The sequence below is a fragment of the Myotis yumanensis genome, unplaced genomic scaffold (genome assembly GCF_028538775.1).
Source record: "Myotis yumanensis isolate MYYU_CA2020_CCGP unplaced genomic scaffold, mMyoYum1.0.hap1 SCAF_2, whole genome shotgun sequence".
NCBI classification, from domain to species: domain Eukaryota; kingdom Metazoa; phylum Chordata; class Mammalia; order Chiroptera; family Vespertilionidae; genus Myotis; species Myotis yumanensis.
In genome coordinates this window covers 70,295,224-70,315,222 of record NW_027223753.1, presented here as the reverse complement: position 1 = coordinate 70,315,222, position 19,999 = coordinate 70,295,224, and the positions used below count along the sequence as shown (strand labels likewise).

The 19,999-nt window shown below is 44.8% G+C and overlaps 1 protein-coding gene across 1 annotated transcript in view; it reads left to right on the top strand.

Annotated features, from left to right (window-relative positions):
• The first annotated feature begins 2,342 nt into the window (after positions 1 to 2,342).
• TGFBR3 (transforming growth factor beta receptor 3) overlaps positions 2,343 to 19,999 on the top strand; it is a 202,100-nt gene continuing 184,443 nt past the window's right edge. The window contains exon 1 of the mRNA XM_070405583.1: positions 2,343 to 2,619. The gene's annotated coding sequence lies outside the window, so the exon portion shown is untranslated. The remainder of the gene's footprint in view (positions 2,620 to 19,999) is intronic.

Genomic DNA, 19,999 nt, shown 5'->3' with positions numbered 1-19,999 from the left:
TGTAAAGATTTAAAGAGAAAAATGACTCTGTAGACTTTGTTAGTTTTGTAAAAACTGACACAAATTCTCTTCTTCCATATCATTTATAGAAACTAATTAAATAGCCTAGAATTTTAAAAATGTTTTGAAAAAAAATCCCAACCTCCCCCTGATCCCAACCTTTCATTTTGCCAATATGTAAAGATCTTGTAGTATGCCCTAGTGGTTGAACACTTGGGCTCAGAGCTAGAAGGGTGTGGGTTTGAGTCCTCCCACTTATTAGCTATACGATGCTGGCAAGTTGTCAGGCCTCAGTATGTGTGCAGGTTTGTGGATAGCCTTCTAGGGCTGTGAGAAGTAAATCTGTCCGTATGCATAGAGTGCTTAGGACTCTGCCTGGCATAGAGGAACTCACTGCTCAGCAGATGCTGATGGTTACACCATTGAGAACCTGGCCCCTTGGTGAACGGTCACTTCATCACTCTTTAAAGACAGGACACTCGTAAATTTTCTAGGACTTGGTTATTCTCTCTCTTCTTCTACTATGCCATTTTATTTAGAAATGAGAAAGCCTTAACATGATTGATACATTTAAATGTAGGATTAAATATTCACACCCAGTTCAAGTGTTCATGTCTACACTTGAAACTAAAAGGACAATTTGAGGCATGAATACTATGTGTAATTTGAGTCTTCAGGAAATCTAACATCTTAACTCTAGAGAGATTATATCAAAGCTGAGGCAAACTCCACCTAGACGGTTGGTTCCTCCAGGGTATTGTGACTACGTGTGTCTCCAAGGCCCAGCTCAAGCCTCTCACAGTAGATGCTCAGTAGCACCGGGAAGGAATGAATGGTTCATTGGGAAGGCTTCTGCAGCGAGTCCAGGTGACCAACGATGATGGGACCTTTGTGGAAAGTTTCTCCATTTGGGTGATTCTCTATGAGGAGGGACCAAACAGAAAGGATGAGGCATACCTCCCTTTCTCTCAAAGTAGGCAAATCCAATAACTTTCCAAATAATAATATAAGTAATAATATAGGATGCCTCCCTATTCCACTCGCAAACATATCCAAGGTTTGGGTCATGATACTTTAAAACTGGAAGAGGTCTCCTAGGCCAACCTCCTCACATTACAAAGGAGAAAAGAGACCTGGAGAGTTTAAGCTCTTTGTCCAAAGTCCCACAGCTAGTCTAAGGTCAGAGTCAGTACTGGAAGCCTGTCTCTATAACCTATCAGCCATGGTAATTTCACTGGCCTCTTCGTAAAACAGTGTCCTGTGATTACACACACACACACACACACACACACACACACACACACACATGTTTTTTTACATTTTTTATTATTGATTTCAGAGCGGGAGAGAGATAGAAATATCAATGATGAGAGAGAATCATCGCACTGGGCATCGAGCCCGAGTCTGAGCCCGCTCCCAAGCCAGGAACCCGGGCATGTGCCCTGACCAGGAATCGAACCGAGACCTCCTGGTACATAGGTCGTCACAACCACTGAGCCACTCGGGCAAGGCAGTGTCCTGTGACTTAAGCGCATCTTTTAAAAGAAAAACGGGGTGTAAACAAGGGTATGAGAGCGGTGTTCTGGTTGCTGCCTTCACCAACTCTTGCAGGGTAGTTCACGGCACATGTGCCGCAGACAGGCTGGTTTACATCGCGCCAACCGTAGGACAGCGTCCGTCACCAGCTGCGCTGACCTCGCTCCTTTATGGTATTGACTTATTTCGCGAGCTGGGGACCGGCTGGGTAACGCACTCCCCGCTGTCAGAGACCCGGAGGCAGGATCCCACGGGCTCCCAACATCAGCGCGTATCTTGAGACAACAGGCAGGACTGGAGGTGGGAAAAACAAACAGGGACACAATGACTGTGTGCAGGGGGCGTGGGCTAGGGAGTGGGCAAAAGGGTGTGATCAAATGACTGGAGGTTTTAGAATTTTTACATCAAAACGGAGGGAACCAAATAAAAGCCCAACTCCTCCAGAGAGCCCTGGACAGTTTGAGGGTCCTAGCTTGAGGGAGCGATCTCTGCAGCTCGCCTCCGAGTACCTGTGCCCTCCCACCCCAATCTTCCTGGAGGAATGGGACCCCCACCCGTCGCCCCAACCTGGGCGCGCAGCGGCCCGGCTGCTCCGCGTGTTCCTCCTCTTCCTCCCTCCTTGGCCCGAAAGGAAACGCAGGCTCGAGCCGCGCTCGGTGCTCATCCATCAGTCCGGGAGGAAAAGGGGGAGGAGAGAGGAGGCGGGCGGCGGGAGGAGGAGCGCCCTTCCCCCCGCGCGCTGATTGCTGTGGCGTCCTGCCCGTCCCCGCCCGCGTGTGTGGGGCTGGGGAGTGCGCTGGTCGGCCCGATGGGGGTAATCGAGGGTTTCGGGGACGCCGAGCGGCGCTTTCCTCTTCCTAGTGAGTGAGGGAGGGAAGTCGGTGGCTGTCGTGCGCGGCCACTTTCCCTGCGTGGTCCCCGGAGCTCCCTGCAGGCGGTGAAAGTCCCGGCGGGTCCGGATGGCGTAGTTTGGCCGCGGCAGCAGCTGCAGGAGCTCGCCGCCGAGCGCTGGGCCGGGGAACTTTCCGCCGCTTCCCTCCAACTTGCAGCGGGTGGATCTCCGCTTGACACACCGCCTCCGAGGTACGTGCCGGCCCGGCCCGCGGCTCCGCAGCCCACGCCGGGACCCCCGGGCACGCCGCTAGCCCAGCAGCACCGCCCCGGCCGCGGGCTCTGCAGGCTGCGCGGTGCCTGTGGGCGCTGCTCGGGGCTCCGTGCCTGCTCCACGGCCGGCGTCGCTCCGGCCGCCCGGACCCCGGGGCTTGGCCGGGTGGCGCTGGTCGGGCGCCGAGGAGCCAGGTCCCGCGGCCGGCGGTGCGTGGGGAGCAGACACCCCGGGTGGGCAGAGCTCGGGCGATGCGCGGTGCAGGGGCAGACCTCCTCCACGCCCGCCGTCATCCCGCTTCTCCGCGGCTGCTTAGGGCTCCCGCGGGACGCGCGGGCCACTTCCCACGGGGCGCGTGACAGCGCCGGTGGGAAGGGTGGTTGTGGGTTTGCCCTCAGTTGCCGCTGCGGAGGCTGCAGCCGTGGGACCCGGGCTCCGGAGGGACCTCGCTGCGCGCCCCGCCGGCCGCACCCTCAGGCGCACGCTGTGGGCGGCGCGGAGCCCTGCAGCCCGGAGCCCCAGCGGGGCACGTCCCCTCACCCTTCCCCCCTGGAACTCATTAGCTGCCTTTCCCAGTTTACGTTGAAGGCATTTCTTGTTCATTTGGTTAGAACAAGCTTGGAAATCTCGGGCTGTTGCTAGGAGAATCTGCTTGCGATCTTGTTCTTATTAGGGCATTTGCCCACTTTCCATGACCGCGTAGTGCAGGGAACCGGCTTGTCCAGTGTGAATTAGCGAAGCAGAGTAGCACTTCGTGGATTTAGGGTTTACAACATCAGCTCAGAGAAGAGAATCGCTCCATTCCCTCAGCTGTGGAACGGGGATCATAATAGCCCTGGCCTCCTCGGGTTGCTGTGTTAGTGCTGCCTGTCCCCGAGCCCAGAGGTGACAGGGGAGCGCGAGGCGGGTAGGGGACGGTAGGACTGACGGACAGACAGGGAAGGGGAGCCGGGCATTTTCTGAACTCCGTCGCCAAGAGAAGTAAGCGAGCGGTTAGGGAGGGTGTCAGTCTCTACAAGTAGCAAAGCGCATGTCAAGACCTTTTAATTTTTCTGAAATGGTGGTACTTTAGCCTGCAAGCAGTTACTTCAGTGTGAAACGAGCAAGTTCTTTGGAGTAATAACCATAGCTACCGTTTACTGAGCCCACACTCTGTGCCAGACGCTCTTAAATGCCTTTCCGACACAGTTGCACTTCATCTTCACACCAGCTCTTTGGTAAAAACATTAACAGTTCCATTTTACAGATTCAGACACCAAGGTTAGTTACTTGCCCAAGCCCCTACACAACTTTCTGTTAGTTCTGACTCCAGCCAGTCAGCCAGCAGAGACTGCCAAGTACAGATTTGTATGCATCCACCCAGGCTCTTCTCCCATTGTTCAGCTTCCCATTTGCGTCGAACACATATCCCTCGACACAAATAGGATATCGGTGGTTAATTTAGGTGATATACTTATGGGGGTGCCAAATCACAGCTCCTTTGAAACTGGCTCCAAGTAATTATATATAGAACTCTGACCTGTGTTAATGAACATGGACCTTTATTCTTCATTTCTTTTATTAATTCGCCAGACAGTGTTGGTCAGCGTCACTTGTCTTCCCTAGGAAACAGCTTGGGGTTGGCACAAGAGGCAGGGAAATAATTCTTATCCCCTCAAGGGCTATTAAAATGAAATTGATTTCATGCCATTGTGTCAGTTAAAGGATGTTGCTCTGTTTCTTGGTGCTCTCTGCTGTTGGCTTTAATTCTGCATTGTTTAGTGTTTCAAGGCTTCAGCATATTTTTTTGCCCTTCGGTTTGTCTTTCTCATTTGTCAGCTTTAATTTTTCCTGTTTTGATGGAATCTGACCGTTACATGGCAGCTCTGCTTAACAACTGTTGATCCAGCTCATGTTTTTAAATATAAAAGTCACCAACTTACTTTTGAACGCCAGCACTTCAAAGGCCACCCCTGGGGAATTCATTGTTATTTTGAGTATTAGCCAACAGGGGGAGCATAACACACTATTGATGTCTATTAGGCCTGTAAGTAATAAGCACACATTTTAGAAGTGGGAAATGTTTTGGATTTATCTAGCAAGATAACCAAGTTGCTTTCTGAGTTTACAATGGAGAACTGGGTTTAATTTCAACTGATGACAATGAGAATGACCTTGAGGACAAGGCCTATATGTATATATTGGATATGTGTCAACTCTGTGGTGGCTGGACAGATATTAAATACATATGTAATTTTTCCCCATTTGTTTTCCTAAGAGTTGATTGTAGTTTTGTGTATTTTGAATAATATTTTAAGTTATTGAGGAAAACTGGGAGTCCAGAGAGAACCCTTGTGAATCTTTTTGCAATGATCTTCATTTGTCTCTTGTAGAAAGCTGCATGTAGTAAATTTGTTCTCAGGGAGGCCAGTATGCTCAAAATCCTATGATTATAATTTTTCATTAACATTTTCCAAGTGGAAGACAATAAGGGATTCCTCAGAAGCTTATATTTTAATGTAGTATGTTCAGAAGTGTCATGTTTGTCTAGTATAGGTGTGATGTGTCTAAAGCAGCCGTGGGCACACTACGGCCCGTGGGCCAGATCCGGCCCGTTTGAAATGAATAAAACTAAAAAAAAAAAAAAAAGACCGTACCCTTTTATGTAATGATGTTTACTTTGAATTTATATTAGTTCACACAAACACTCCATCCATGCTTTTGTTCCGGCCCTCCGGTCCAGTTTAAGAACCCATTGTGGCCCTCGAGTCAAAAAGTTTGCCCACCCCTGGTCTAAAGACACTCATACCTGTAAGTATAATATAAACCATATTAAAGAAGTAACATGTTTTGAAAACAGTCAAACTGATTTTTAAAAAAGGTTCCTGATCTTCACAGTTTTGTAGGCCAGTTTCCTTTCTTGTTGCTTATGCATCAGGTACTATTGACTTAACTTTATTTCATTTACCAAGTTAGGGTCAAGGGGATTTTTAAAAAATATATATTTTATTGATTTTTTACAGAGAGGAAGGGAGAGGGATAGAGAGTTAGAAACATCGATGAGAGAGAAACATCGACCAGCTGCCTCCTGCACACTCCCTACTGGGGATGTGTCCGCAACCCAGGTACTTGCCCCTGACTGGAATCGAACCCGGAACCCTTGAGTCCGCAGGCTGATGCTCTATCCACTGAGCCAAACCGGTTAGGGCGGGTCAAGGGGATTTTATTTTAAAATAACTTTCAGATTTAGTTTCTTCTTTTTAAATCTCAGTATTGCACTTACGCTTTAGAGTAGCATTTTATTTAGGATTTAATTTAATCTTCTGTGCTATCATCCAGTTTACTCTGATTCAGCAAACATTCGTCAAACCCCAGCTTCCTAATAGGCTTATGGCTCCTGGTCTTAGAGTTTGGCAAATTAGTTGTCCTCTTTCAGTCCTCTGATAGCAGGGAGCCAAGATGCCTTAAGGCTTCCGGGTGCCATTGTAATAGACAGCCTTTATAGATAGACAAAATTGATTTGTTTAGAGGAAAGTATTGTCCCATTCTTTTTTAAGGCTCAAAGGAATTAATCTTTCCCTTTTGCATGCAAACTTGGTTGTATCTTGCAAAAATCAGGTGACTGCTGGCTTTTCTAAGGACAGAATCTGGGTCTAAGCGCCCGGAGCGAAGGACTTTTAAAAAGTTTTTATTGATTTCAGATAGAAGAAGAGAGAGAGAGAGAGAGAGAGAGAGAGAGAGAGAGAAACATTGATATGATTGATCAGCTGCCTCCTGCACACTCACTGCTGGGGATTGAGCCACACCAGCCCTGCCAAAGGTCCCTTGATGTCCTTTGAGTACTAAGAAGGTGATCACTCTGACTTATTTTGTACTAAGTGTTGACCGATTTCCTGGGTTCGAAATCTATAGTAAGTTCTGACTTTACATTTCTTCTTTTTTTTTAAAGCCTTACCTGAGGATATTTTCCTAATGATTTTTAAAAACAGTGGAAGAGAGAGGGAAAGACAGGGAGAAATATCGATGTGAGAGAAACACATTGATTGGTTGCTTCTTGCAGGAGCACGGACCAGGGCTCAGGCCAGGGAGGAGCCTGCAACCAAGGTATATGTCCTTGACCTAAATTGAACCTGAAACCTGGACGCTTCGGTCCATAGGCCGACGCTCTATCCACTAAGCCAAACTGGCTAGGGCCTGACTTTACATTTCAAGCTTAACAGACTGAACAGTTAGAATTTAGAGGATGACTGGTAAGTATTAACATTGCTGTAGTATTTTTCCTGGATGAATTTGCTTTGTGGTCATTTTGAATTCTTCTTGATAGTCCACTTTGAAAATTTTTTTTGCCTTCTTTACTTGTTCTTGGGCAAAAACTAATTGTAATTCTCAGGTTCATTAATGAGATTTTTTTCCTCTTAAGTTATTATTATTATTATTATTTTTACATCCATTTGTTGTTCCACTTATGTGTGCATTCATTAGTTGTTTCTTGTATGTGCTCTGGTCAGGGGTCGAACCCACAATCTTGGGGTATCGGGACAATGCTCTAACCAACCGAGCTACCCGGCCAGGGCTCTTTTAAATTATTTTAAAAATGTTATTGTTGCTGTTTCAGTCTGTCTGCTGGAGCATTTTCCTTATATTTTTAAACTTCTTTTGAAATTTTAAAACTTAAACAATTTTAACTACTTTTTGAAATTTGCATAACTCAAGTTAGGCAAAATGTAAAAATAATCTTGTATTGCCTGTAGGAACATGGACAGTTAGGAGTGAAAATGTGAATCTAGGTTATATGAAAAGCTAGCCTTTCACAAATAACAGTTAGCCTTTAATAATTTCAGTGAGGGCGCTTGTGGCTTTGGAAGAGTATCACTGCAGCAAGATCCATGGCAGTGACTTCTCCGGTTCCGCATCTTCAGGGTAACGCTTGGAATCATAGCATTGTCTCTGTAGCATGTCATGAAACACAAGCTATTGCCAACTTGTTGGGATTCTAGTCAAGCTGAAATCAACACAGCTTGGAAGGGCCTTCAGGGAAGGATCTGGGTCCATTTCTTGGGCTCTGCCCATTTCTAGATTTTTGGTTTTATATCTTTTGAAATAGCACACTTGTTTGCTCACTGACATTGAGCTTTATTTTCTCTGTTTGCAAAGCCCTTGCACAGATTTAGCACAGATTTCGAGCATTCTTCTCTTAAGAAAGAGTAATGTTTCTCACTCTTAACCAAGCTGTGCGCAGTAGTTAGTGTTTGATGCAACAGTCTTAAAAATTTTGTGTGAGGCCAATCTCATTTGGACTTTATTCAATTTTTTTTAAAAAAAATTCTTCAGTTTTCCGGGCCAAACATCAAGCAAGACTTAATAGGCTGACAACTACAGGTATACCTACAAGGGATGGAGGCCATATTTAAAATTGAGATGGTTCCTGAAGATCTGAAACGTGGGTCTCAGAACCATGCCCAGAGGTCATCCTGGTATGTCCTGCTTAAGGTAGATTACCGTCTGGTGTTTGTGCCAAAAGTTTCTTCAAGTCTGGGGAGAAAGAAGGCTGAGAGATAGTAGAGCCTGGCAAAGTTCAATTTTAGTATTTAATGTTAAATTGTTGCAAAATAATAATTTATTTTTTAATTTAAATTTTATTTATTGATGGAGAAAGGGAGAGAAAAAGAGAGGTCTGTTTGTTGTTCCACTTATTTATTCATTCATTGGTTGCTTCTTGTATGTGCCCTGACCGGAGATTGAACCTGCAACCTTGTCATGTTGGGACGACTCTTCAACCAACTGAGCTATCTGGCCAGGGCTGCCACAATCATCATTTAGAGTTAAGTCTGAAATGTTAGCTCTGTCTTTACTTTAAGGAAAAGGATAGTAAGCAGAAGCATATACTCTCCTTACCTCTTGGACACTGGATGCTGGGGAAAGGTGGGCGTCAGAGTTGGGTGCCTTTTGAAGAAGGAAGACTCATCTGATTGTCTATCTCTCCAGGTGCATACTTCATTTCCCTGCTTCACACTGAAGGTCAGGTTTGTGTGTGAAATTACAGATGGACCATTTGTAAAAACACATTGAAGTGGCTTAGTCCTTGAAAAAATGACCTTTAGAAAACAGTGTTTACAAATACTAGTCCTTGAGCTTTGTTGTTGATCAGATTGCCCTGGGAGATGGCCTGTAGTCTTACAAGCTTTATGACTCAACCACCATAGATAGTAAGAACACCTGGTGGAGAGCGTAGCAGAAGTCGGATTTCTATTTTTTAAAAATTCTTACTATGCCATTGTATTAATGGAAATTTGGTGACTACTTAATTCCATTTGCTGTGGGAGAAGATTCCCTTTTGGGAGTATAATTTGGTTAGCATTTTTAGTGACTTATGTGCTTTGACGGTATGAAATTGGCCATTGGATGCAAAAATACACTGCTGGCTATTTGCACTTTTATTTCATAATTAACTAACTATGGTGATTGCAGGAGCAGAATGTGGCCTTTTTTCATACTTGGAAGATTATTTGAGGTAAAATATGTAGATTCAAATCTCAAAGCCCTGTGTTCACATGGGTACCCTAAGTACTTTTGTATGCCATTCCCTGTGTTGTTATGAGTTATCTCTTTTCTGTTTTTTTTTTCTTTAAGACAAAACATAATCAAACACAAAACTCAATGAGTATCCATAAAGGATCAATGCCTCATTTTGTTACAATAGACTTTGTGCAAATGAAATTCAACTTTGAGGGAAAGTACCATTGACTCATTGCAAACATTTTGCATCAATGTAGTGTAAGGTCTTCCCTATGTGTGTGGGAGAAGTTTCTGATCTTCTAAGTCAGTGGTCGGCAAACTGCGGCTCTCGAGCCACATGCGGCTCTTTGGCCTCCTGAGTGTGGCTCTTCCACAAAATACCGACTTCTGCGCATGGGCCACGAAGTTTCAATTGCAGTGTACGTGTGCGCTCGCACGTGGTATTTTGTGGAAGAGCCACACTCAAGGGTCCAAAGAGCCGCATGTGGCTCGCCAGCTGCAGTTTGCCGACCACTGTTCTAAGTGAGCATGTTTACTACTGCTGGTCTCTTTTTGCTAGTGTTTCTAAGCAGGCATTCCTCTTATTTTTCTTATTCTTGTGTCTTTGTAGAGATTGTTACTTGTTGAGTGTTCACAGTTTGCCATTTGAATCATGAAAAATTACTTTGGCTAACAACCCATTTTGTGGAGGCGCACCTGTCTCTCTGTTTTGAGTTCATCATATTCATCATTAGAGTTGCTGCACAGCCACTGGATGCATCATGATTTTGACACAGGAGCCACGGGAAGGGTGGCTTGATGCAATCATAGTTTTCTGCACTTACATCTTTATTTCATTATTAGAATGGTTGCTCTTTAAGATATTCAAGGTTTTACTTTCATTCAGTGTGTGGGCTAATAAGGTTTCCTGTAGAACCAGTTCTGCTAAACTCTTAAAAATGCTTCCAGAAAGTATCCTATATATACCTTGCTGGGTAGGGCTTTTGGTAATCTTCAAATGGAAGATACTGAATACAAAGCAGGATACTAGGCAGGTAGGGAGGTTAGGAAAGGGAGGGGAGTGTCTAATTTGTTAGGGGGAAAAAAATCACTTTTGCATAATAATAAGGGATTTAAATGTATTCTGTTGAAAACCCAAGGTATTTAGCCCTGCCCTTGTTGCTCAGTGGTTGAGTGTTGACCTATGAACCCGGAGGTCACAGTTCCATGCCGCCAGTCAAGGTACATACCTGGGTTGCAGGCTTGCTCTCAAGTAGAGACTGTGCAGGAGGCAGCCAATCCATGATTCTCTCTCATCATTGATGTTTCTCTCTCTCTCTCTCTCTCTCTCTCTCTCTCTCTCTCTCTCTCTCTCTTGCTCTCGCTCTCCCTTCCTCTCTGAAATCAATTTTAAAAAAGTATATATTTTAAAAGAAAACCTAAGGGATTTAAATGTGTTATGTACATAGGTAAGAGGTTTGCAAAAGAAATTTTGCTAAGGTTGAGGTTCTGCAGTTGGCAATTCCTGTAACCCCAAAGATCCTGTCCTCTGAAGCCAGGAAAAAGCAGTCTGTTTCCAATTATATATCACAAAAATAGGGAAATTAGGCCAAGAAAAATGATCATTTGGTGGTTGGGTTGCTTTTTTATAGAGGGTATAGGAGAAAGGATCGTTGATGCACTTAGAAAAAATCTGTTAGTTTTTATGTTGGCTTTCAAATTTTTCTCAAGCCTTCTATATTGGAAATTAAGAGTAATTTTGGAATTAACCACTCTCACCTCCTTCGTCTCCTTTTTGTTTCTCGGAGAGCAAATAGAAGAGCAGTTAGGCAGTTTCTGCTGACGCTAAGGGGTTTGGTCGCAGTGTTCTGGGACTGACGGGTATTTTTGGTAAAGATGTTTCCTGACTGAACGGTACTAGGTTATGGGCTCCCGGTATCACACCAGGGAGTTGGTGCTACGGTGTGTTTGTTGTTGTTACACTTTTTGCACTGCATTGAACAGAAACATAGTCCTGCTGGTTAGCATTATTCTGCTGGGGGAGAAAGACTAGCATGCTAGTGTGAGAAGAATACAGAGGTGAGAAGCCTGACTGGAAGGTGGATGGTGTGTGGGTGAACGTATTGTCCTCAGCACTTGTCAAAAGCAAATGGCCTTTCTGAAAGCCTGCTGCTAGTTTCAGGATTAGTGGTCCCGTGAGACCCAGGTGTTAACTAAGAGACATCACCCCCAGAAGATCTTAGTTCCTGTTTCTCACACCTTACTCCTCCTCAGAGTGTTGAATAAAACTTTCCTGGTGGTACAGGATCTTTGATAACGAGTCTGTCAGAGCTGCTGGAGTTTAGCACTCACCACACCCTGACTGGGTGCTAGAAAAGGGGCAAGGTGCAAAATTCTGCACTTGTTCCAGTCAGCATCTTCCCTGCCCTCTCTCTGCTGCGTTCGCTGCTTTATCCTCCCGTCTTCCCCATGTTTTATTATCTTGGCTTCCCTGAAACTACCTCTCCTGGTCCCCCCCCCCCCCCCCCCCCACCTTCCTGATCTCTGTTCAGGTGTCCTTTTCAGTGCCTGATCCTCAGGTGTTGGCATTCTCCAAGGTTCAGTTTTCCCCTTCCCTTCTTCGTTATTTAGTTGCTCATATTTCTATGCCTCAATGGCCACATCTATGCCAGTAACTCCTTTTTGCCTCCTTGCTTCTCCCGGCTGATCACACTAACTCCGCGGCGTCTTACCTTTAGCAGATCTCAGTTGGCATTTTCTTCTCCATTTGCAAATCACCATCTCACCTGCACAGGTGTCTTCCAGTTGGTTTTCTTGGCTTGAGCATCTCTGTCTCAAAGTATGCATTTATTATGGTTGATAAACGCATTATAGTTGGAGAACACAGATCTGTTTTTGCTTCTTACGTTTTAAAAAGCTCTGCTGTTCCATTATCCTTGGCACGGGATGTCCAGTCATGAACAACACAGCGTTAGCCTATTTTTTCAGCCGTTTTTCCTCTACTTCCTCCGTGAACCTCTCTGTGTCACCCCAGACTCCTTATGGTCCCAAAGCCTGCCCTGTGCTTTCGTGCCCTGTTCCTTTCATACTTGTCCCCCCTCGAGCATCCCCTTCTTTCCCGTCTCTCTGGAGGCCCCCAGTTTACTCAGCCAGGACGCTTTACAAGGCTCCTCCTGGTAGGCGGTTGGTTGCTCCCCCCCTTAATTTCTCGTACAGCACATCTCTTGTCTCGTAAGAACTCATTTTCCTCCTCTGCCAGACTGTGGGCTTCTCTACAGCAAGATTCTTACCATTTTTGTATCCTGGGTGTGTGGCATGGGCTTGGCATATTTGTTGTCAAATTGAATTCTTCAACTCACTTCCAAGTCAGTTAAAGCATTGGGGAAACAGCAAGCTTATAATCATTATGTCATAACCATAGGAAAGGCAAAGGAAATCAGCACAGAGTCATAGAGTTTGGGAGTAGAGTGGGGCTCAGAAATATCCCCTTTAAGTCCCTCAAAAGATGAGAAGAACCACGTACAGAGAAGTTAGGTGGGCTGCCCAAGGTCACATGACTGGGAAATAGTGCTTCCCTCTGCCCTTCTGCATATTTTCCACCCAATAGCCAGAATGGCCCTGATAAAACCTAAGTCAGATCATGTCATTCTTCTGCTTAAAACACTCTACCATTCCTGTCTTACTCAGAATAAAAAAAATCAAAATCCTTACAGTGCTCTGTAAAGTCATACATAACCAGCCCCTGACTCCCTCACCTGTTACTTCTTTAACCGCACTTCGGCTCACTCTCTCTGCTCCGTGTCCTGCTTGCCATTTTCCTAACCCACCAGACACATTCTGTCTCAGGGCCTTTGCATGTGCTGTTTTCTTTGCTTGAAATGTTTTTCTCCTAAATAGCTACCAAGTTCACTTTCAATAGGTCCTTACTCAAAACAAAGAAACACACCAAACCAGAGACCCTCAAATGTGTCCTTCCTTTTTTTTTTTTTTTCTGCTTTACTTGTTTTCTTAGCATTTATTTCGGTCTCATATACAATTATATATCTTGTTTATAGTCTCCCCTGACTAGATGTGAGCTCCATGAGGGCAGGGATTTTTATATATTTTACTAGAGGCCCGATGCACGAAATTCGTGCAAGAATAGGGCTTCCTTCCCCCGGCTGCCGGCACTGGCTTCCCTCTGGCACCCGGGACCGGGGCTTCCCTTGCAGCCCTGGCTTCATCCGGAAGGACGTCCGGTGTAATTAGCATATTACGCTTTTATTATTATTATTATAGATTCCTTGTTGAATCCCCACACCTAGAACAGTCTTGACATTGAACAGGCACTTGATAAATATCTGTTGGATGACTACATGAATAAGAAGAAGCAAGATTTTGTGTATTTCTTACAGTTAAATGTACACTTATGATATTAAAAAGGGAAAACCCTCAGGTCTGTCTGGAAGAAGGAGAATCTGATGTTTAAAAAGCCACATTCGAGGCCTGTCAGACTAGAACACTGACCTCCTTTTAGTTGTGTGACTTGAAGCAGCAACCGTGGGCTCTCCCCATCTCCCAGCCTTACAAGTGGCTTGGGAAGACTCCCATTTTACCTCCAGCAGGCTCGGGCTTGCTGTGGTTGCTCTCTGCCTGTGGTTTGCCCTTTAACCCACGGGGCTACAAAGATGAAAAGTAAACACAGCATTAAAGGAAAGAACGGAGGGAGAGGAGCAGACTTCCCTTGTGGCCCTGACATCTTCCCCTGGCGCTGGGCCCAGCTGCGGGGCAGCTCGCTGTACCTTCCAGCGTTGCTGCAGGGCTGTGCTCTGAGGAACGGTCTGGAGACCACCAGGCCAGCTGACTTTTGAGTTTTGCTTTGATGTTCTCGTTTCTTTGAAAAGAAACGGGACGTTTCGACAGAAAGGACGCTGGAGAAAGGACTTTTTAAAAATTAAATTACCATCTTAATTCTGAAGAGAGGTTTTAACCCTTCTCAAGACAGAGGGTTGCAAAGGAAATGACTGCTTCCTTCAGTCAGAGGTGCAGCGAGGAGGCGCTGTTGGGATTCAGGCCTGTGAAACCAGTGACTTACATCCAAGGCCCAGTCCATGGCACTTTTGAAGAAGCAGCTGATGTGGAGGAAGAGCTGCAGTGGTTCTCAACCTTCCTAATGCCGCGACCCTTTAATACAGTTCCTCATGTTGTGGTGACCCCCAACCATAAAATTATTTTCGTTGCTGCTTCATAACTGTAATTTTGCTACTGTTATGAATCGTAATGTAAATATCTGATATGCAGGATGTATTTTCAGGGGTCGTGACCCACAGGTTGAGAACCGCTGGATATAGTGTAACAGGGATGTCAGCGTGGTGTGCTTCCCGCTCTTCTGTTCTTTGTGATAACATCAATGTGGTTCCCAGAGAACTCACCTCATCAGGACGGGAGGCCCAGCCAAGGAAGTCAAAGGCTTAGGAGCAAGAGATTGGCCATGTACAAAGCCAGCAGCATAATTGAATCCTGGGGCTCAAAACTATCAAATTGAAAGTAAATGGTCTTGAATGGAGCTAAGTTATCAATGACCTAGTCAAAAACCATAGCTACTATTTCCTGGACTCTAAGACCATAGTAGGTATTAAGTGCTTTCACAAGTTATTAACTAACTTAATCCTCATAACAACCCCATTAGGGAAATAGAATCATTACCTCTGCTTTACAGATGAGGCATGGAGGTGTTTAGGAAGTTGCCCGCAGTGACACCACTAGGAAGAAGCAAGGCAGGGATTTGAATCCAGCTCAGCTGGGGGTGGCATCCCACACTTTGTGCTCTTAGGACACACCAAGTGTCCTCTGCCTGCGGGGCCTTTGTACTTGCCACCCCCTGCTGGGGATGTTTTCCCATCAGACGCTGTCATAGCTGTCTCTCACCTCTCTGCTCCAATGTCACTTCATCTGAGAGGCCTTCTAAAAAGGGTTCTGGTCACCAATTCCACTGTAAGGGAGGGGTGTTCCCCCCACATCATCAAGCAATTCTCAGACACCAGCAGGGCATCCGGAACTCAAATCAATTCTGACACTATCACTGTCTGCCATGAGATAGCCTCAGATTCCACAGTTTAAGGGCTCAGTCCTCTTCAGACACAGGTTCAAACTTGTGCTCCTGACCTGCGGGCTATGGGTTGGAGGTCAGCTGCCCCCTCCTTAGTGGCTCACTAAACTCAGAGAAGCATTTTACCTACTAGGTCACTGGTTTATTATAAAAGGATGTAACTCAGGAACAGCCAGATGGAAGAGACGCACAGGGCCGGGGGTGGGGAAAGGCCATGGAGCTTCCCTGCTCTCGCTAAGCACCACTCTTCCTGCATCTCCAGGTGTTCACCAACCCAGACGCTCTCCGAATCTCATCATTTTAGGTTTTTATAGGAGCTTCATCATGTAAGAATGATTGATAAAACCATTGCCCATTGGCCATTGATTTATCCTCCAGCCCCTCTATTCTCCTCCAAATATGTGGTTAGTTCTCCTGGCAACTGGCCCCTCTTTAAGTGGGGTTCAAAAGCCACCTCAGTAACATAAGACACCTTTATTCCTCTCATCACTTAGGAAATTCCAAAGGTTTTATCAGCTCTGTGCCAGAAATAGGGAGGACCACCAAATATGTATTTCCTATTAAAATTACACTATCACCCCTTCCCTGACCACTCTATCTAAAACAGCAGCCTTCCTCTCATCACTCTTTCTCCTTAACCTGCTTTATTTTCCTTCATAGGACTTACCTCCATTTGACACAATTATGTATTTGTGGTCTGTCTCCCCCTGTAGAAGGTAAACTCCATGACAACAGTGTCATGTTTAGTTCCCCGTGTCCCCAGCTCCCGGAACAGTGTCCGGAACAAGGCAGGTGCTAGTAAGTGTTTGTTGAGTGAATGAAAAGGGAAACTAAAACTGCTGATTGAGCCTTGCCTCCCCGGTTTCAAAATGAAATGACATCCCTCATGTTCCGTCTGATCACACTGCACCATGAGGGTCTGTGCAGGGCCTGGGTGGTGAGCAGAGTTGGAGGAGTTCCTGTTTGTGGTTCAGAGCATGGGCTGTGGAATCAGACCTGGGCTCCCCTCCTGGGGCCAGGACTGGTTAGCTGGTGGCCTTGGGGTTGTTTCGCATCGTAAAGCCTCACTTTTCTCACTGCAAAGGGGAGGAAAGGACATCTCTTTCCTTGGGTTGCTGAGAGGATGAAATGAGAGATTATGAAAAACACAGTAGGTGCTCAGTAGATGGTAGCTAGGTGTTGCGTGAGGTGAGAAGAGGAAAGCAGGGTGTTAGTCTCTAATAGGAGGGTGAATGTGGTGTAAACACATGAATAAACACAGAATCATTACCAAGCAGCATGTGGACAGGCCTTGGCTGTGCTACTAACTAGTTGAGGAACCTGGGCCACTCGTTGAGCCTTTCTAATTCTTGGTTTTGCTAATCTAACATTAAAGGGTTGGAGTAGATGTTATCTATTCTAACATTCTGAGTTGGCGTTGAGTAGAATTTAACATAGAACAAATTATACATAAAATGGCAGAGAGTTAGTGTTCACAGTGGGATGGGGAAAATCAGAACTGGCTTTTGGAATAAGATGAGTGGAACAAGTAGAACTCATGGAGTTTGAGGAATAGAATAATTAAGGCAATTTTGACAAAATGGGTAGATCTGACATAATTCAGGTTTTGTGTGTGCTTACATTACTCACAAGATAATTCATTTAAATCTGTTTGTTTATATAAAACATGTGTTAAAGATAGCTAATGTATTAGTACAGGCGTACCTTGGAGTACTATGGGTTTGGTTCCAGACCACCACAATAAAGAGAATATTGCAATAATGAGTCACACATTTTTTTTTTGTTTCCCAATGTATATAAAAGGTAACACTATACTATAGTCTATTTATAGTGTGGAATAGCATTATGTCCCAAACCACAATGTACATACCTTAATTTAATAATACTTGATTGCTAAAAAATGCTAACCGTCATCTGAGCCTATTGGAGAAATGATAGGCTTGCTTGACTCAGGGTTACCACAAATGTTCAATTTGTGAAAAAATCAGTACCTGCGAAACGCAAGAAGGCAGAACTCGATGAAACAAGGATGCCGCATTTTATGCACAGTTGTGTCGTCAAATTGAATGTTTTTCTTAAATGATACTTTCCAGTTCCTGCTAGCCATTACATGGTCATGCATTTCAAATTTCCACCAGTGGGTTTGAAGTCTCATTTTATTTTTATTTATTTATTTATTTATTTTTAAACATATTTTATTGATTTTTTACAGAGAGGAAGGGAGAGGGATAGAGAGTTAGAAACATCAATGAGAGAGAAACATCAATCAGCTGCCTCCTGCACACCCCCTACTGGGGATGTGCCCGCAACCAAGGTACATGCCCTTGACCGGAATCGAACCTGGAACCCTTCAGTCCGCAGGCCGACGCTCTATCCACTGAGCCAAACCGGTTGGGGCTGAAGTCTCATTTTATAAGAGGGACTCAGAATTAGTTGATAGCCCATTTAATGGCAATTCCAAATAAGGTACAGGGTAAAAGATTTCTTGTTTAATCTCTTCATATTAGAGATGAAGAAATTAAAGTCCAGGATGAAGTAACTTGTCTGAGCTTGTAACACACGTTGATGCCAGAACTCCCACCTGTCCTGTTCCTTCGAGGCTGCCTGGGGTATAGGTTCTTTCTTAGACAAAGCTCTTATCTGTTGGTTTATCTTTTACTTATTGGGACATGTTCTGATAATTCAGTATCGTTCCATACTACTTTTCATTGTAAAGTGCACAGCACGATGCCTTTTGCCGATGTCTGCTATGAGCAAGCGTGAGCTAGGTAGACTGTGAGCCTTCCTTCTGGAGTGAACAGAGAGTGGGAAAGCCATACCTGGAAGAAAATAATTACATGAAGATTTGCCTGCAGGGTTGACGTGCACGGCATTTCAGGTGTCCAGGTTTAATTTCATCTGAGAGAACCAGAGGAGGCTTCCTTAAAGAAGCAATGCTTGCCCCAGCTGGTTTGGCTCAGTGGATAATGTCGGCCTGGGGACTGAAGGGTCCCAGGTTCGATTCCAGTCAAGGGCATGTACCTTGGTTGCGGGCATATCCCCTATGGGGGGTGTGCAGGAGGCAGCTGTTTGATGCTTCTCTCTCATCAATGTTTCTAACTCTCTATCCCTCTCCCTTCCTCTCTGTAAAAAATCAATAAAATATATTTAAAAAATGAAGAAGCAATGCTTACATATAGACCTGAGACCTGAAGGTGTTAGAAAGAGGCCCCGTTAGGGGGACCATGGAGGGTCATTGAGGTCCAACACAGTGAACATTGGTTCTGGAAGCAAGTGCTTGGCCTTTGGTGGGACCGAATGGAGAGGAGTGTGGTTGGACCACGCAGAGGATGAGGTTGGACTAAGTTGGCAACATCCAGCAGCCACGCGAAGGGTTTTAATTCTTAAAGTTTCACATGCTTGGCCTGCTGAGCCCTTTCCTTACCAAATAGTATCAGTTAAATAATTGAAATGTATCGATTGAGGAATTACCCCCCACCCAAGAGAAATAATTTTATATTAGAAGTCAGTGAGATCAATAAAAGTAATATTAGTATACTTAGTGGTAATTAGCAAAATAGTCTATTGTTGGAGCATTTATTCTAAATTCAGATATTTGCAGCATCCCTATGGATAGAAATAAACACGTGAGTCATATATTTTAGTAAATTACTATATATTTGTACAAAGTCTACTGGAGGTCTAGTGGATGTTGCTTCCCAAAAGCTTTTTTTAATGGCCTGGTGCTTGCGAGGGCCTAAGGGATGATGATGGGTGTCCTGAGAATATTCAGATTGCTGACTTGGGCTGGAATAATTGCAGCTCCATGATTTAATAAGCCCGTAGGGTGATGGCTGATTCCTCACTCCAGGCAGTGTGGCTGGTTTGGTGGCAGCACCAGGCTGAGTTCCGCAGCCCCGGACTAAACCCCTGAAGCTAATTGGGGAATCATCAGGTAGAACTGAGTAGGGCCTGCAGTTGGATCCTTGTAACTTACACCAGAGATGCTGAGGCAGTAGCTGTACCACCCTTTAAGAACTCTTCCATATTCTAACTAACTTTAGGACTCATATCTTGTATTGAGTTTGGAATCATTATCTTTTGGTGATTGAAGGAATTGTTGAAATTCTAGTGGATAAAGTCTAAATCCCAAATTAATACAAATTTTGATGTAAACTAACTATTTATATTATCTCACTATTAGTAGTTTGCTTGTTTTTTTGAAAGTCTAGATGTGTTTTAACCATAAAAGCTTCAGTGACTCTTATTTTTAAAAAAATGCACTGTGTGAGCCAGGTATTGTTTTAGGTACCATGCCCATATTCTAGATCATATTACAATCAAAATATCATTATCATTTTACAGATGAGGGGTGATGGAGGCTAAATGACTTGTCCAATGTAACACATCTGGATAAGCCATGTTGGAACGCTCAAATACAGTTCTCTATTAATTCTGGCTTAAAATTATAAGTCACAAAAATCTTTGGATGCAAAATATTAAACGTGAAAGGTGGTTTTTGGACTGCTGCAAGGGTGAGTGAAAAATCAGTCCTAATTTGTGGGCCTGAACAAAACAACCTTGTAGAATGTATTCATGCCCACCCTCCCCTTTGTGCTGTATTTTGCTTGGGCACTGAGGTCTGTTGGGCTTGGGATAAACAGAAGGCCTTTTAAGGACTGACTGAAGGTCAGCCCCAATGAAACTAAGGATGTTGCGGCCAGAGATGTGTTAGTCACACTCTCAGCCAGGAGTGCGGGTGGAACAGGCCTGGAGGTGCGGGGTAGAGTGGAGTCCAGCGTCTCTGCACACCCTGT